This window comes from Antechinus flavipes, chromosome 3 (genome assembly GCF_016432865.1).
Source record: "Antechinus flavipes isolate AdamAnt ecotype Samford, QLD, Australia chromosome 3, AdamAnt_v2, whole genome shotgun sequence".
NCBI lineage: Eukaryota > Metazoa > Chordata > Mammalia > Dasyuromorphia > Dasyuridae > Antechinus > Antechinus flavipes.
In genome coordinates, this window is record NC_067400.1 from 331,962,468 (window position 1) to 331,978,875 (window position 16,408).

The 16,408-nt window shown below is 34.0% G+C and overlaps 1 protein-coding gene across 4 annotated transcripts in view; it reads right to left on the reverse strand.

Moving 5' to 3' along the window:
- The window catches only part of NMNAT3 (nicotinamide nucleotide adenylyltransferase 3), a 150,920-nt gene that overhangs the window by 38,141 nt on the left and 96,371 nt on the right, over window positions 1-16,408 (reverse strand). The window contains exon 1 of one of the 4 annotated variants that reach the window (XM_051985643.1): window positions 13,073-13,171. The exons of the other annotated variants lie outside the window; for them this stretch is intronic. The gene's annotated coding sequence lies outside the window, so the exon portion shown is untranslated. Of the gene's footprint in view, window positions 1-13,072; window positions 13,172-16,408 lie in introns of those variants that run through there. 4 annotated transcript variants of the gene reach the window in all.

Sequence of the window (16,408 nt, forward strand, 5' to 3'; positions counted from 1 at the left end):
GAAAGATAAATTCCCTAGAATATGCAGTGAAATGGCCTTTTATTTTGGTCCCTTTCTTTATCTTCTTCCATCCTGACTATCTTCCTTGCATAGAACTCTAGGAGATGGGACCACAGAGACCAAAACCTATCCAAAAATAAATGAATCAGTTGATACTATAAATAAGCTAATAAAGAGATTATGCCATTAAATAAAGAAGACCATAGTTGTAACAAGGAAGCTAGGTGCCATAGTGGATGGAAGGATTATATTTGGAATCAGGAAAATCCAAATTCAAATTCATTCTTAAATATACACTTAGTTGCATGATCCTCAATAAGTCATTTATCCTCTGCCTCAATTCTGTCATCTATATAATGGTGATAATAGCACTCAGCTCAGAGGGTAGTTTTAAGGATAAAACTAGATAGTATTGGTAAAGATGTTGCATATTTTAAATCACTATGTAAACACTAACTAATATTATTATCATCATCAGTATTATTGTTGACAAAAACTTGGCTAGAAAACTAAAAAAGGAATCTAGCTGATGTTTAATAGTTTTGTTCCAATTGTGCATATTTTTCTATTTTACTTTTCTTTGGTAGATTTATGTACAAAGTTTTACATTTCTCAAGCCAAAAATTTATTAACACATTTTCTAAACCAATTAGCTGGCCTAACTTTTTGTGGGGACAAAAAAATAGAAACAAAGTAACTATATATTTGTTGGGGAATGGATTAACCAACTGTGATATATCAATGAAAAAGAATTTTATTATGCTATGAAAAAGAAACATATGAGGAATTTGATTTATATGAACTAAGACAGAGTGAAGGTGAGCTAGAATAATGACTAGATAATGATTACAGTAGCAGAAACAAAAACAATAATCAAAAACTGTTATATCCAACTTAACTTCAATGCCCAATTTTAGACTGCAGAATCAATCAATAAACAAACATTTATTAAACACCTACTAGTTGCCAAGAACAATGCTAGGTTTTTAGAAAAAAAAAATTAAGTCTCCAGCCTAAATGAAGGTACTTGTAGTCTATCGGGGAAATAACATTCTGCAGATACCTAATATATGCAATATGGATATAAAAAAATTTTGGCAGTAGAGAGCGTTGGAAGACAAAGAGCTGCAGGTATCAGGAAAAGCTTCACGCAGGAAGTGGTATTTGATCTGGACTTTGAGAGGTTGGGATTCTAGAAGAAGAATAAGAAATGTATTCCAGAGATCAGGGACAGCCTGTGACTAAGGAGATTTAAAAAAAAAAAATAACCAAACAAACAAGCCTAAAGTCATGAATAAAACTTAAAAATAATTAAACCGCTCATTTCTTGTCCTGCTCTACATCCCCATGGACTAATGCTAGCATAAGGTTTCCATCAGTTTCAAAGAGAGTTTCACACTTGGCTCTGCACCACCAAGATAGGGTGCAAGATGAAAAACAGATTCAGTTTCTATCAATTAAACTTGAAGTAAAATATAAACTGCCTAGAACAACAATTAGTCCTAACAGAACCAGAGCTTAGTTCCTTTCAAGTTATTCATTCTGTGAGGTCCTTTCAAATACTCCTTGGTACCCTCTGAAATTGTTTCTCTTCTGTGCTGATTTTCCTTTAGTTTTTCTCATTTTTCTCTATACATGGATTTTTTTCTTTGAATTAACTTAGATGCTACATACAGAATATAAAGGCTCCTCAGGTCTCTGAAAAAAATTTTTTAATGTACATGTCATCTTCTGTATGAAGTATTTATTTCTTTCATTTCCAAATGTCTTATTTCTTTTATGTGCAGTTTCTGAAGACTTGGCAAAGAATCAACAGATTTTACTCTTATTTAATAATTTTAAACTTCCTTTTTTGATCTTTCATAGAAGGATCTTTAGTATTCTTTGCTATTTCTCCTGTTACAAACAATTTTGTGTTTCTCCTCTCAATCATTTGGCTTTGGGCAATTTAAAATCCTTGTGCTTTTTACATTATTAAACAGTCTTTATTACTTAGGCTATAATCTCTATGAGGGAAAAAAACCCACATTTTATTTAAACTCTGAATTTCTTTCAGGGCCTATATTAGTGTTCTATATACCTCACATCTTTAATGAGTATTTGTTGTTTCACTGGGGCATATTAGAGAGTTAACTATTAGAGAGAAATGGCTTAATTCAGGTTTGACATTTCACCAGAGGGAAGTTACTTCCTCCATAGTGATGTTCCAAGAGATTTAATGCCTTTGAAGAATGGAAATTGTATCAGGAAATGCAGAGGCTGGTGTAAGGAGACTTTCAGGGCTAGAGAATATGATAGCTTTGTGAAATCTGCCAATAGTACTAGCCATCAGCCTAGAAATTCTGGCCTAATCCTCAAAATCCAGAGACAAGGCCAAAGAGCAAGTAGAGGATATATTCAACTTGTGTAGAGATAGACACTGAGAGATCCTAGGAATGGGTATTCAGGGCACTAGTGAATAGAGCTGGAACCTCAGTCATACCATCCCAGTGAGTTTTACAGGTCACCTTTATTCCTGAAGCAATTGTTTTCTTTGTCTCATCTACAAAATTAGAGATTGGTGTGGGTGGGATGGAAGGAAAGGCAGAGATTAGACTCTTAATACTTGCCAAGAAAAGCCCAAATGGGATCACTAAAAGTCAGACACAGACATGATGGAAAAAACAACTGCACTAAACCTTGGGAATGTGTGAAGTTTTCTCCCTTTGTTTGCTAAGTGTTTTGATCCCAGTTAAATATTTTACTTTTAAATTGCATGCTCTTGGTCAGTTAGTAAAGAGCAAACTGAGTCCAGGTAAATTTGGACATATCCAGCTCAACTGGTAAAGGGGTTTGAGCCAATTGAATAATATGTTACAATGAACAAAATACCTAATGAGAATCCAAGGTTGGGAGGCATAGGCTACAGATGAAATGATTTCAAATTCATTTAGATATTAAGTTCCCTTAATGTATTTAAATCTTACAACGTTCCCTTTTTGATCATTTAGCTCTTCTTTCCCCCCTTTTATATATAACACTTCTCTTCAACTTAAATCTTCTAGTTTTGAAAACATCTAAAACATAGGGCCTCTTAATTTTCAAAAGCTGACCGTTCCTCCCATGGGTTACTTAGTCCTTTAGTCTTTAGTCCTGATGCAGGTAAACTCTGTTAAAAAAAACAAAAAAAAAAACACTTTCCCCTTTTGATCTGTAAAATTAAATCTCTGAAATTCTGTTCCCTTTGATTCCTGGCCTCCCAGACTCCAGAGAGTCCATGAGAGAGAGCATATCCTCCTGGCTGGCCTTTTCTAAGGCAAATCACGCCTCCTCCCCTCACATACACACATTGATAGCTGGATCCCCATTCAAATTCAGGCTGAAAAAGGTCTTCAAAGCAATTTCATTCAATTGGGAGATCCTGGTCTAATCAGCTCAAACTGTCCCTAGTCCCCCACCCCCAGCCCCCACCCAAGATCTGCTCATAAAATAGATTTCTGCTCATTTCTTTGCAGAATGTCCAAAGTAGTATGCTTTGCCTCTTTGGCATAATTGCCGGGACTCCTGCCTGCTGTGAAGACATTCTCTTCTCAGTGCCAGCATCCATTTCCCTAATAGGACTTAGCCACTAGGAAGTCAGGCTTCTTAGCAAAGTTGACTTCTCATCCACCAATAAACTTCCCTTTTGCCATTCAATATTTTGGGTTCGTGAATTCTTTCATGAAGGACCTGCACTGATCAGAAGGGGATTCCCATAATTCTTTAAACTCCTACTAACCTCAGTCCTATTGTTGCTACTTTCTGCTGCTTGCCTTTAGTCTAATCACATAGAGAATGGAGAGAAGAAGAGGAAGATGGTATAATTATATTCAGTGTATGTACTACTGCTTTGCAGTTTTGCTTTTAAGGATAACATTATTATAAAGGGCAGATTAAATGAATTTCAATTCTGGGTCATTTAACTATGGACTCCAATAAACTATCCAATTCAATGTGGGAGTATTTTGGAATGTATTCCTCAGTTGTTTCAGAGCTTAACCCAGAAAAGCTAGAAACTTCAAAAATCATCTGAACTAGGTAAATAAAAGCTTTATTGGAAACAAGTTTTAATCTAGAGATCATCTGTACCCATAATTTCTGAATATCAGTTCTATGAGATAAGTAACTTTTTAGGTATTTAATCACTTTTCTATACTCAGTAAATAGTATGCATTTAATAATTCTCATTGACTATTGTTGAATCATTTCCCTTTCCCTAACCACTCCTGATCACTCCTGAAAATGTAATGACCATATTGATTTAAGACAGGATATTTGCCTATCACCAAACATCCCTATTTCTATTAAATATGATAAGAAGACAAGTAAATTATATACATCTGAGAGAAAACATTTTATTAATAGTTAATGCCTTTCATTGTGCGATTTATTTTTGAAATTCAGGTGAGATCTAACTTTATACCTTAAGACATTTAATGAACGTACATGTCTTAACATCATTTTAATTTTTCAATAAAAATTTTAATTTATTTGTTATTATACTGAAGGATACAGCCTAAGATTTGCCACTGGATTCTATAAAATAGGTCAACACTAAGTTAAATGCTTCAGCTAAACACAGAACATAATTTTATGGACAAAATTAAAACAGTTTAGCTTCCTTTTCTACTCAGTAAGACGAAATGTTGCTGAATAATCAGTTAGTAAATCCTTTAATTCTTCAATTGCACTGCATGGGTCATCAAGATTATATACTTGGTGCTAATATTGGTGGTTATGTAAAATAGGGCATGAGAACCATTTCTAGACCAGTACTGAGTCTAAGTGTAAGGAATTTGCATTATAATGTTATAAAAGCTGATACATAGGAAAAGGTCATGGTGGTGTAGGACATGATAATTTTAATATCAATATGAGTATGATATGTGATTTTTCATTGTTTTATAAAAGAACCAGTTCCTATTACCAACTCCAAAATTGTAATGACAAAAACCCGTTTTTGTCAAAAAGGTATGAATTCCATCAATATGAAACATAATCTAAGAAGAGTATGACACACATTTATGGATTATGAACCCTTATTATATTAATTTCAATGGTACATCTTACGTGAGGCTAATTTTAAAACCCTTGTATCAAAACCTTTTAAGGTTTTTCCATTTACTAGTAAATTTTGTCATCTAGCCTTAAGGGGCTAGTGTTCTAACATCTAGGCATTTACTATAGAGTCCACACTGGAGCCTTTGAATATTAGTATCCAGTACCTCTATTTTCAGAAGAAATCTTTTTAAGTCCATCAGGGTTCTACAGTTCCTGTTCTCACCCAATAAGACCTCTTTAGAGCCTATGGGAATGCTCTCACCTGGTATTGATCAAACAGGTCTGTTTTTAACTCCATGTTAGCTCATGGTGAGTTAAAGCCTCTCTTCTCCAGTACCCAGATAGTGTTTATTTTATTCAAGTCAGCACTGCTATTGCACAGTAGGTTTGAATAGAATCCTTTCTCTAACGCTCTTATCTTTTAGTCTCATATGGTCTTTTGGGGCTGCCCCTCTGGGCTAAGGACATAGCCTGGGGACTACTCCATAAAGATCTCCACAAGAGGAAAAGGAGTTAAAATGATGACTCTGATCATAGGCATTGATTCAAAAGAAGATTTTTAGTCTTCCTAAAGCCAATGAAAAAAAGCTTTCCTTGTTTTGTACCTGCTAGAGCAGGATCCTGTTCCCTGCTAGAAGTGATCTCTCATTGAATTTCTGTCAAAACTTTTGACCTTTCCTCTGTACTTACTACCTTTTGTATATAGATGTTAGACTGGATTGCAAGTTCTTTTAGGGGTCAGAGACAGTGTATTATTTTATATTTTTACCCTCAGACCCTAGTGTCTTAAAAGTAATAATCCCTGATATTTATTATTTATTATATTTATTATTAATGTTTATTGTACTGAGTTGTTGAATTCAGTGATAGAAGATGATTTTCCCCATTTGTACAGGATAGGGATAAGGATTGAACTTTTATTTTATTGATATAGGGAACTGCCATGTAAAGAAACTACTTTTACTAATACAAGACAGCAACTCTGCTGTAACTTAAAAATTTTACTAAGCTGCCTATACCCCTGAATTGCCCAGGGTCACAAAATCAAAATATGTTAAAGGTGGGACCTGAAAAGACTTTGGCTTTTCCTGGCTTTGAGGCCAGCTTTCCAGGTGCTGAACCATGAATGATGAACATGAGACCAATTTACAGTTCCTAAAGAATTACCCAAAAATTTAGTTTGCTCATTACTCAAAAATGAGTCTAGATAACCTGAATTTTGGTTCCTTCTCTATCACTAAGGAACTGTATTCTATTGATAAAGTCAGTAAACCATGGCCTAAGAAATGTCTGGTTCTTAATAACATAATATTAGATATGTGAGCATGTTTGTAGATGGACAAGAATGAATCAGTGGATAAAGAGATTGAAGAGAAAGCTGATCAGTGGAAGGAGATAGAAAAAGGCAGAATCAAAGCATAAAAAGATGTGTTAGCTAAAGCAAAAAATACAAATATCTCTTCGCTAAAGACTTTAGTAAAGGAGAAGTGACTGAAGAGGAGATTGGGAGGAGAGTAGCAGGGTAGGGAAGGAAGAACTTATGACATATGGTCTCCTTTTTGGTTAGTTTGTTGCTTGTTATTCTTCCTTCTCAAATAAGACCAAAATAATATCATTAAGTTTCTCTTATTTGACGTATAGGAGGTGTAGAGAAATGTTGTAGGAAGTTGGAGAAGAAAAGAAATAATGGAATAGATCCCACCAGGGAGAAATAAAAGACTTGTCATACAGCAATGATAATTCAGTTGATACAGACATTATGAATTTGTAATGGATCCAGGTAGCATTGTAATATGACTTTCTTCAGGAAGTAGCACACTGATTGGAGCAGAGAATGCAGATGATGAAGATAATTCAGAGTTGATGCTGGCAAGACAATTACAGATCTGACAAGAAGGCAGGGTATTTAAGAGTAGCTGATAATGTAGACTCAAATGGAAAGTTGAAAGGATCAAGTTTATGAAAGAAGGCCACAGTAGGTGGGGGTGGTAGACTGTAAGAACAAGGACAAATAAAGAGACTAGAGGTTATAATGAGGAGAAAAAATACTTTTGGAGGCAAGAGGAGAAATTGAAGGCCAGAGAGTTATGACTGGAGAGAGGGGTTTGGCGTTTTGGATTTTAAGAATTATAAATGAAGTCATCAATAATGAAGGCTAGAGTTAATGCAGAAGAGTAAGATTGTGGGTCTACTGAATACCTTGATAAAAGAAAGAGAATGAGCTGGGGATGTGTAGAGGATTGAGATGGGAGATGAACATAGAGTAGGCTAAAAGGAGGGTTTAATGAATAAGTTGATAAAGCAACAACATGCAAGTGAGATGAGGAGAAAGGAATTTGACTCTTCCTTGTGAACCAGTAATTTGGGGTTAGAAAGTGGGAAAGGAAGAGCCTTAATCCTGGAGACAATAGATAGGGAAGCATTATTTTTTGGAGATCTGAATTTCTACAAGTGCAAGAAGATGAGAGAATGTGAAGTAATTCGGGATAAAGAAGAATTTGTTAATAAGAGAGCAGGGGTTAGAGTTGAATGGGGTCCAAAGGAAGAAGCTAAGGACTTTGTCATAAAACACTTAAACATTGAATAGTCCCCAAACATGTAACCTGAGAGCAGTATTATAGCAAAATATTACTGCATGAGGCATAAAAAAATCATATTTTCCTAAGAACAACTTTTAAAATCTTTTATTTATTACACTTGTGAAAGCTTGGACAAGTCACCCTACCTTTCTGGGATTAAGGTTTTCATCTGCAAAATGAGGATGAAGGGATCTCTAAGGTCACTTCCAGCTCTAAATCTTATGACTTACATATTTTAATTGGTAACTCATCAGGGCAGAACCACAAGGGTAAGAAAAATGTTGGCTTGTTGTTAGTTAAAATTGACACTCTAAGGAATTTCAGATAAAATAATTATGCTCCCAAATCCTCAAGCTCTCTATCTAAATGGAAAAAAAAGAAAGTGGTTTAAAATGACTGCTAGAATTTGAACATCATTGATTCAATGTTTCTAATCTATCTCCTCCAGAAAAAAAGTCAGTTAAATTAGAAATGTGTAAATGACTAGTGCTTCAGAACAGCCTGAAAAATTACCCATGAATATATATTAAACGACTCTATTTGATTAAAAAACTTTCTGAGCTAGTCCAATATTAGAATAACATACTGAGTTTACAGAATATTTATTTTAGGTACCCTGGTATCCTCTAAAGCTCAGGAGCATAGAAGTTGGCACTGTTGTAGTCTTAAATGGAATTATTATAGCTTACACTTCAACCTTATGTCTAGATTATATTGCATCACCTTATCATAAGGTATTTAATTCTCTCAACATACATTTTGTAATGGAAAATCAAAGTTAAAGTCACAGCAGAAGCTACTATGAAATTCATCATGTTGGACACTGATTAGACACTAGGGAGTACACATTTTCTTTCACCAAAGAAAATTGTTAGTTTAAATGTTATTACAATAAATACATTTCAATTTCAACTTAAACTCTTAGAGGAAAAAAAATTGGGAGCAATAAAATATCTTTTTTTTTCTTTTTTTTGAGGTTGCCAAAGGAAGAAAAGGATAGCTTTAGATTGTATTGTTATCTTTATGATGCAATTCATTCTACAGCACCGACAGTATATGGGGCATGCTAGTTAGAAAATAGTCTCATAAAGTATTGTGGAGTGATAATAAAAAAAATCAGAAAAAAATTGTTTTCTTACTTCTTCATAGAGATATAGGAATACTAAATAAAACTGATCTAATCGCTACAGTATGGAATGTTATTCTTCCTAAGAAGCCAAGCATTTGTAACTTTTTAAATTGGAGGTCAATCCAAGGAAGGTGAAATGAACAGAATATTCCCTGTGGCTCACTTATTATATTGAGGTCAGTTAAAGCCCAAGTGGCCAAGGAAATAGCAGCAGGAAGTCCAGGACAGAGCAAGGATCCAATTCTATTTCTTCTCTCATTCTCAGCAGGTAACTTTATTTTATATTTCACTAAGAAGATTGAGGACATCTGGAGTGAGCTCTTTTACCTCTTCTCCCTTCTATCTCTTAACAACATTTATTCACCTCTATCTTTACACATTTTTTGTTTATTTTACAATCATGTCCAACTCTTTATGACCCTATTTAGAATGGTTTTCTTGGCAAAAATACTGGAATAGTTTCCCATTTCCTTTTCTAGTTTATTTTATAGATGAGGAAACTGAAGCAAATTAGGATGAAATGACGTGTTTAGGGTCACACAGTTAATGTGTCTGAGGTCAGATTTGAACTCAGGAAGATGAATCTTCCTAACTGCAGACCTGGTATTCTATCCACTAAGTCACAGAGCTGCCCACTTTCTTTTCATATTGTTTAGAGCAATAATTTCCATTCTTTCTTTCCAGAGCTAACCACTATGAGACTTGTGACTTTAGTCCCATCCTCTCTTTCCTTGTGCCATCAATTCTGTCCACTTTCTCCACCAGGTATAACTTCTTACTTCACTGTTCCCTTCCTCTCTGTCTGTAATCATATTCAGGTCTCCTTTATCCAAAAAACAAAACAAAAAATCCTAAATTCTTTGACAATGATAGTGCTTATGACTAAGATATATTCTTAGAAATAATGTTCTACAGTGTCTACTTTCACTTTTTACATATACTCATTCTTTTGTTCCATCTTTTTACAACATTTGAACTTAACCAATACTAAATAAGCAGAATATTTACATACATATAACAGAAAGAGAATTCTACTTGTAGCCAAAAACCTATCATATATAGTTTGCTTTTTTTTTAGTGTAATAAATACATTATTTTCAAAGCTGCCCTGATGGTTTGTTTTCTATTGACCTTTAAAATCTAACATTTCTCATGCATTTAAAAATGCTTCAATGACTTTTTCTTATTCTTTGTTTTTATTTTGCTAAATCTATAATTACATTTCTTTATTCTCCCCTCTCCTTATATATAAAGGGGGAAAAAAACATTTATATCAGTTACATATGATCCAGAAAAACAAATCCCCCATACTGGACTTTTCTGACATTTGGAAGAAAATGAATTTCTAATTGTGCATTATAAATCCATTATCTTTCTGTTAGGATAGGGTGGAGTATTTCATTACCAGTGACTTGAAAATGTGATTGGTCTTTACAATTCTATTATTATATAAATTGGTCTCTTGTTTTTGCTCATTTCATTTTGACATCAGTTCATAAATGTTTTCCCAGATTTAATACAATAATTTGTTTAATCATCCCTCAACTGATGGACACTCCCAAAATTCCAGTTCTTTGAGACTACAAAAAGAGCTAATATACATATTGTTGTGTGTAGGTCCTTTTTTTCCTTCTTTGAGCTCTTTAAGGAGAAAGCCTAATAGATCAAAGAAGATAAACAAATTAGTGACATTTTAGGTACAGATTCAATTGTTTTTCAGAATGGATGGAACGATATAGAGTTCCATTATTAATGCAAGTATTTCCCTTTCCATCACCACGGCAACTCCCATAGCTATCCTTTTTTGTCTGATTTTATGTACATTAGGTGGAATCTCATAGTTTTAATTTGCATTTATCTTATTAGTGACTTGGAGAATTTTTTCCATAAATAATACTTTTTATATCCATATTGCACTCATTAAGTATCACTGTTTTCCTTAGTAACCTAAAAATAGCCTAAGTTTAGAGATGTCCTCCTATTTCATGGCCTGTGATATCTGTTAATATGTATGAATCCATTTCTGTGGTAATTCATTATAGGTGCCATAAACAAACACATGCCATATCTCATCCAATCCACAGAATAAGTACCTGAAATAAAGAATAATTCATTCCCTCTTGCTGGTAGAACCAGACCTCTATAGTTAAGTACAGCACTCAATAAAAAAGCTGTGGAATCTCTTATCAGCCAGGTTTTAACAAACTAGGCAACTCAGGTTAAAATAGAGGTTTTTAACCTAGAATTTGTAAACTTAAAAAAAATTTTTTTTGGTAATTTCATTTCAGTATAATTGGTTTCCTTTGTCAACCAATATATTTTATTTCATGTAGTTAAAAACATGTTGAAAAGGCATACCTTACCAGAATGTTAATGGGATCCATGACATAAAACACCTTAAAAATTCTTAGTTTTAGAGGTAGTAAAGAATATTAGGCTTGGGTAGGCATTGCAAACTATGGTCTGTGAAACCATAAGAATCTCCGAAGAGTTTTTAAGAGTTTCTTTAAAAATATTTTGAAATAGTGCCTACCTTTATTTTGTGTCCATTTTGATGTTTTTAGGCTGATATTGCTACTATAATGAGGATGTGAATGCTAAATGATAAAATGAAGTGAAGAGAGTTCTATTCTCTCAGTATTTAAAAAAAAAAGTTGCTCCAGGTCAAACATGAAATATGAGGTATCACCTTCACTTTTTGTTGGATCCATTAGGAACTTATTTTATTCACCTCCATTTTTATATTGAGATGTTTCATAGGAATTCTCTTAGACAATATTTATCTAGCTTGACTGGTAGCAGTGCTATGGATTTATAGTTTGGCAAATTGACATATTCTTTGAAAATGTACATATTTTGTAACTGGAAGGAATGTATAAAATAAAGACATGATAGAACATGATAATCATACCACATGTTTAAACATTTTGTTGTTCTGGGCAAATTCACTAAATCTTACCAAGTTTCAGTTTCCTGGGGGAATAGTGATACTACCCAAGCTTCCTCAAAGGATAGTCAAGGGTTAGGTAAACTAATGCATTTGAAAGTATTTTGAAAACTACAAAGTGCTATATATAAATATAAAGAATTATAACCATTATTCATAATTCATAACAATGCTATGTTATCTTTGCCATTAGAATATAAACTCTTTGAGAACATGGAACTGTTTTTGTTTTTTCTTTGTTGTCTTACTATATATCCGGTTCTGTGCTTGGCACATAGTAAATTCCTAACAGAAAATTATTGTTTTTTTAATTGATTGATCATAACCCCTTTTAGACATTTTTATTTAGTACACAAATACCATTATGGGGAAAATGTAAACTAAAATATTTTAATTTATTTGAGCTCTATTTAACTTTTTACTATGTTTGTCTACTATGTTTGTTGGGGTTACTAATATTATTCTTCACCTAGTTACATTCTGCTACTGGAATATCTATACATACCAAACTCCTGTAACATTGTTAATGAAAGAATAAGATCCACTGTGGGGAGTCAAGAAGAGTTAGATATTCTTGAAAGACTGAAAAAAATGATTAAAACTGATAACTTGATTCAATCGTTTTTGTTGTTGTTGAATACATATTTGATAGTACTTGTTGGACATATAAATACTTGTTAGTATCATTTTTTTAATGTGTAACAGGAGTGCCCTATTCTGATGAAAAAGACTTAAATGAATGCTCATAAACCTGTACTAGAGGAGTATGGGATAGGAGAGAAACAAAAGAAATGGCCTTTGCTCCCCTTTTCTCATCTAAAATCCTTAATATCTTTTCCAACTCTGTCCTTTGCTTCAAACTTGCAGAAAGAGGAAATTCTCTCTCCCCACCTCCCTTTATTTTAAACCAAAATACATTCTTTAGGTGGGCAGCTAGGTGGGGTAGTGGATAGAGTGCCAGGACTAGCGCCAGGAAGACTAATTTTGGTTCGAAGCTGGCCTCAGACACTTACTTAGCAGTGGAATCACAGACAAGTCACCTGACTGATTCCCTCGCTTTGATCATTTGTAAAAACGAGCTGGGGAAAGAAATGGCAATTTGCCGATGGAGCCCTGTTTGTGAAGAAGAGTCAGATACAAGTGAAAAACAATTGAGCAATAATACGCACTAAATATATTTAATTGTATCCGTGTTATTTTCCCTCAATAGAATAAGTGCTTCTTGAGTTTTATATCCAGAGTCAGACACACAGTAGGGACTGCAGAATGTCTGCTTTACTAATCTGTAACCATATCTGTGCAACACTAAAGTTCTTAGGACATGAGATCAACCAATACCTTCTGATCAGGCTGAAATCCTCCACAGTTTTCCTCAACTTTTGGAGAGTCTTGCTCACACATTCATAATGGGAGGGACAATTGATATGACTCACAGTCCTGTCACTCCCATCATAAAGAATTTTGGGAAGGAGAGAGACCATATAGAGCCTGGAGAGGGGAAGAAGGGAAGAAGGGTAGTTGCCATGATAACATTAGCACCAGTCTCTAATCAGTCTTTGTCTTTCTGTATTTACATGTACTTTGTTTCTTAAAACAGCAATTGTGATCAAATCTGTGCACATTATTGCTGGAATATGGTTAAAAGGAGGTGATTAGGTTATTTATTGGGAGGGAAACAAAAAATTCAATATTTTTCCAAATCATAGTTTTTGTCTGTGGGCTAAGATATGTAGAAAAGTTAATGATTCATTTTTATAACTTCCCCTGGGCAGAGAGAACATGTATTCTGGGGTTTCTCTATTTAATGAGTCAGCAACAGTATTTGCTGAGACTAGGTGGGCTGGCTTTGATGTGAGGTTTATGCCTTCTTCCTTGGCTTGGTTTGAAAGGAAAATTACTTTTGGGGAAAAAAAACAAAAAAGGGCTGAGGGAATAGCATTAATAAAAAGATAATCCAAAAAGGGGAGTAACATGGTCCACAAAAATATTGGGACAAATAAGGATGCTAACCAGATAGAATATAGCACCATCAGTGCTAGATATATAACAGCAAATATTTTGACACCAGTGATGATGGGCTTAGTTTTCTTTTTCTTTTTTTTTTAATAATAGCTTTTTATTTTCAAAATATATACAAAAAATAGTTTTCAACACTCATGCTTGCAAAAAAATTTGTTCCAAATTTTTCCCTCTTTTCCCCCCACTCCCTCTCCTAAACAGCAAGTAATCCAATATATGTTGAAAGATGTGCAATTCTTTTATACATATTTTCACAATTATCATGCTACACAAGAAAAATCAGATCAAAAAGGAAAAAATAAGAAAGAAAACAAAAATCAAGCAAACAAAAGAAAAAGAGTGAAAATACTGTGTTGTGATCCACACTCAGTCCTCACAATCTTCTCAGTGGATGCAGATGGCTGTCTCCATCACAAGAGCATTGGAACCGGCCTGAATCACCTGGCTATTGAAAAGAGCCAAGTCCATCAGAAATGATCATAGTATAATCTAGTTGTTGCTGCATGCAATGTTCTCTTAGTTATTTTTTTTAATTGACATTTTTTATTTTCAAAACATATGCAAGTGTTTAACATGTATGAGACTGCCTGCCATCTAGGGGAAGAGGTGGAGCAAAGGAAAAGAAAAATTGGAACAGAAGTGATTGCAAAGGTCAATGTTGAAAAATGACCCATGCATATGTTCTGTCAATAAAAAGCTATAATAATAAAAAAATATGCAAGGATAATTTTTCAATACTGACCCTTTAAAAATCTTGTGTTCCCATTTTCTTCCCTCCCCCCCACCCCATTACATAGATGGCATGTAATCCAATATATGTTAAATATGGTAAAAATATATGTTAAATCCAATATAGGCATACATATTTATACAATTATCTTGGTGCAAACGAAAATCAGAAAAAAAAAAAAAGGGAAAGAAAATAAAATTCAAGCAAACGACAACAAAAAGAGTGAAAATGCTATGTTGTAGTCCCACAGTCCTCTCTCTGGATGTAGATGGCTCTCATTGTCACAGGTCTATTGGAACTGGCCTGAATAATCTCATTGTTGAAAAGAGCCACATCCATCAGAGTTGATCATCATACAATATTGTTGTTGTCGTGTACAACGATGCCCTGGTCCTGCTCATTTCACTCAGCATCAGTTCCTGTAAGTCTCTCCAGGCCTTTCTGAAATCAACCTGCTGGTCATTTCTTACCGAACAATAATATTCCATAACATTCATATACCATAATTTATTCTCCAATTGATGGGCATCCATTCAGTTTCCAGTTTCTTCCCATAACAAAAAGGGCTACTACAAATATTTTTGCACATGTGGGTTCCTTTCCCTCCTTTAAGATCTCTTTGGGATACAGACCCAGTAGAAATACTGCTAGATCAAAGGCTATGCACGGAACAGTGGCCAACCTATCTAAATAAAAAAATAAAATAAAAAGAGAGAGAAGGGAACGAGAGAGAGAGAGAGAAAGAAAGAGAGAGAGAAAGAGAGAATGAGAAGATGAATAATGCAGGGTTTGGGAAGATACAGAAAGAGGGAAGACAGACATATAGACAGATAGATTCTAGATTTTTTTTTTTTTTTTTTTTTACTTTCCTAGAAGGCAAGAGTCAGCTTTGCATTTACAAAGTTTATCAACCTCATCAACAATGACAGACTTGGCTCTTCAACGAGGCGATGATTCAAGACAATTCCAAGAGACTTGGGTTGGAAAATGCCATCCCATCCAGAGAGGGAACTATGGAGACTGAACAAGGTTTGAAATACAGTGTTTTCACCTTTTTGTCATCATTGTTTGTTTGTTTTCTTTCTCATGGTTTTTGTTTTCTTTTGATCTGATTTTTCTTGTATAACCTAACAAATATTCAAATGTGTTTAAAAGAATTGCACATATTTAACTTATATCAGATTGGGCTTGTTGTCTTGAGAGAGAAAAGGTAAGCGAGGGAGGGAGAAATATTTAGAACACAAGTTTTACAAAAATGAATATTGAAAACTATCTATGTGTATTTGGAAATACTACATGTATTTGGAAAAATAAAATACTATTAAAAACAAAGTTTATTGATCATACTAGAAAATATTTAGTATTTTTTAAAAAAGAGAAATAGTCAGATATTGCATTCTCTTTTTGAACACTGAATTAATTGCATTTTAATAACAAAGACATTTCCTTCCAAATAGACATGCAAATTCATGGAATTTCTTTGATAGTTATTTTAAATGGTTATTGGTAGTTGTGGTTCTTTCTGCAAAAAAGTAATTAGGGATTAACTCTATATCATTTCAAGTCACAGCAATTGAAAGAGACATTCCAAATAAACAAATACCTTTTACACTCTTTCTTCTAATCTTCATCTCCTGACTTCTTCAGCTTCCTTTAAGTTCCTGATAAAATATCATCTAATGTCATGGTCCTCTTTGAGAACAAAGGACAAATAACAACCAGTGAGTAGTATGAGCTACCCCACTGGGGCATCCAACTGGCCATTTCTAGTTGGGCAATGCAACTGCCATCCTTCTGTTGATTATTTCTAATTTATACTACATGTAACTTATTTCTACAGTTATTTAAATTCTGTTTCCTCCATTGCGCTGTTACCTTCTTGAGAGCAGGAACTACCTTTTGCCTTTCCAGTGCTTAGTATTATA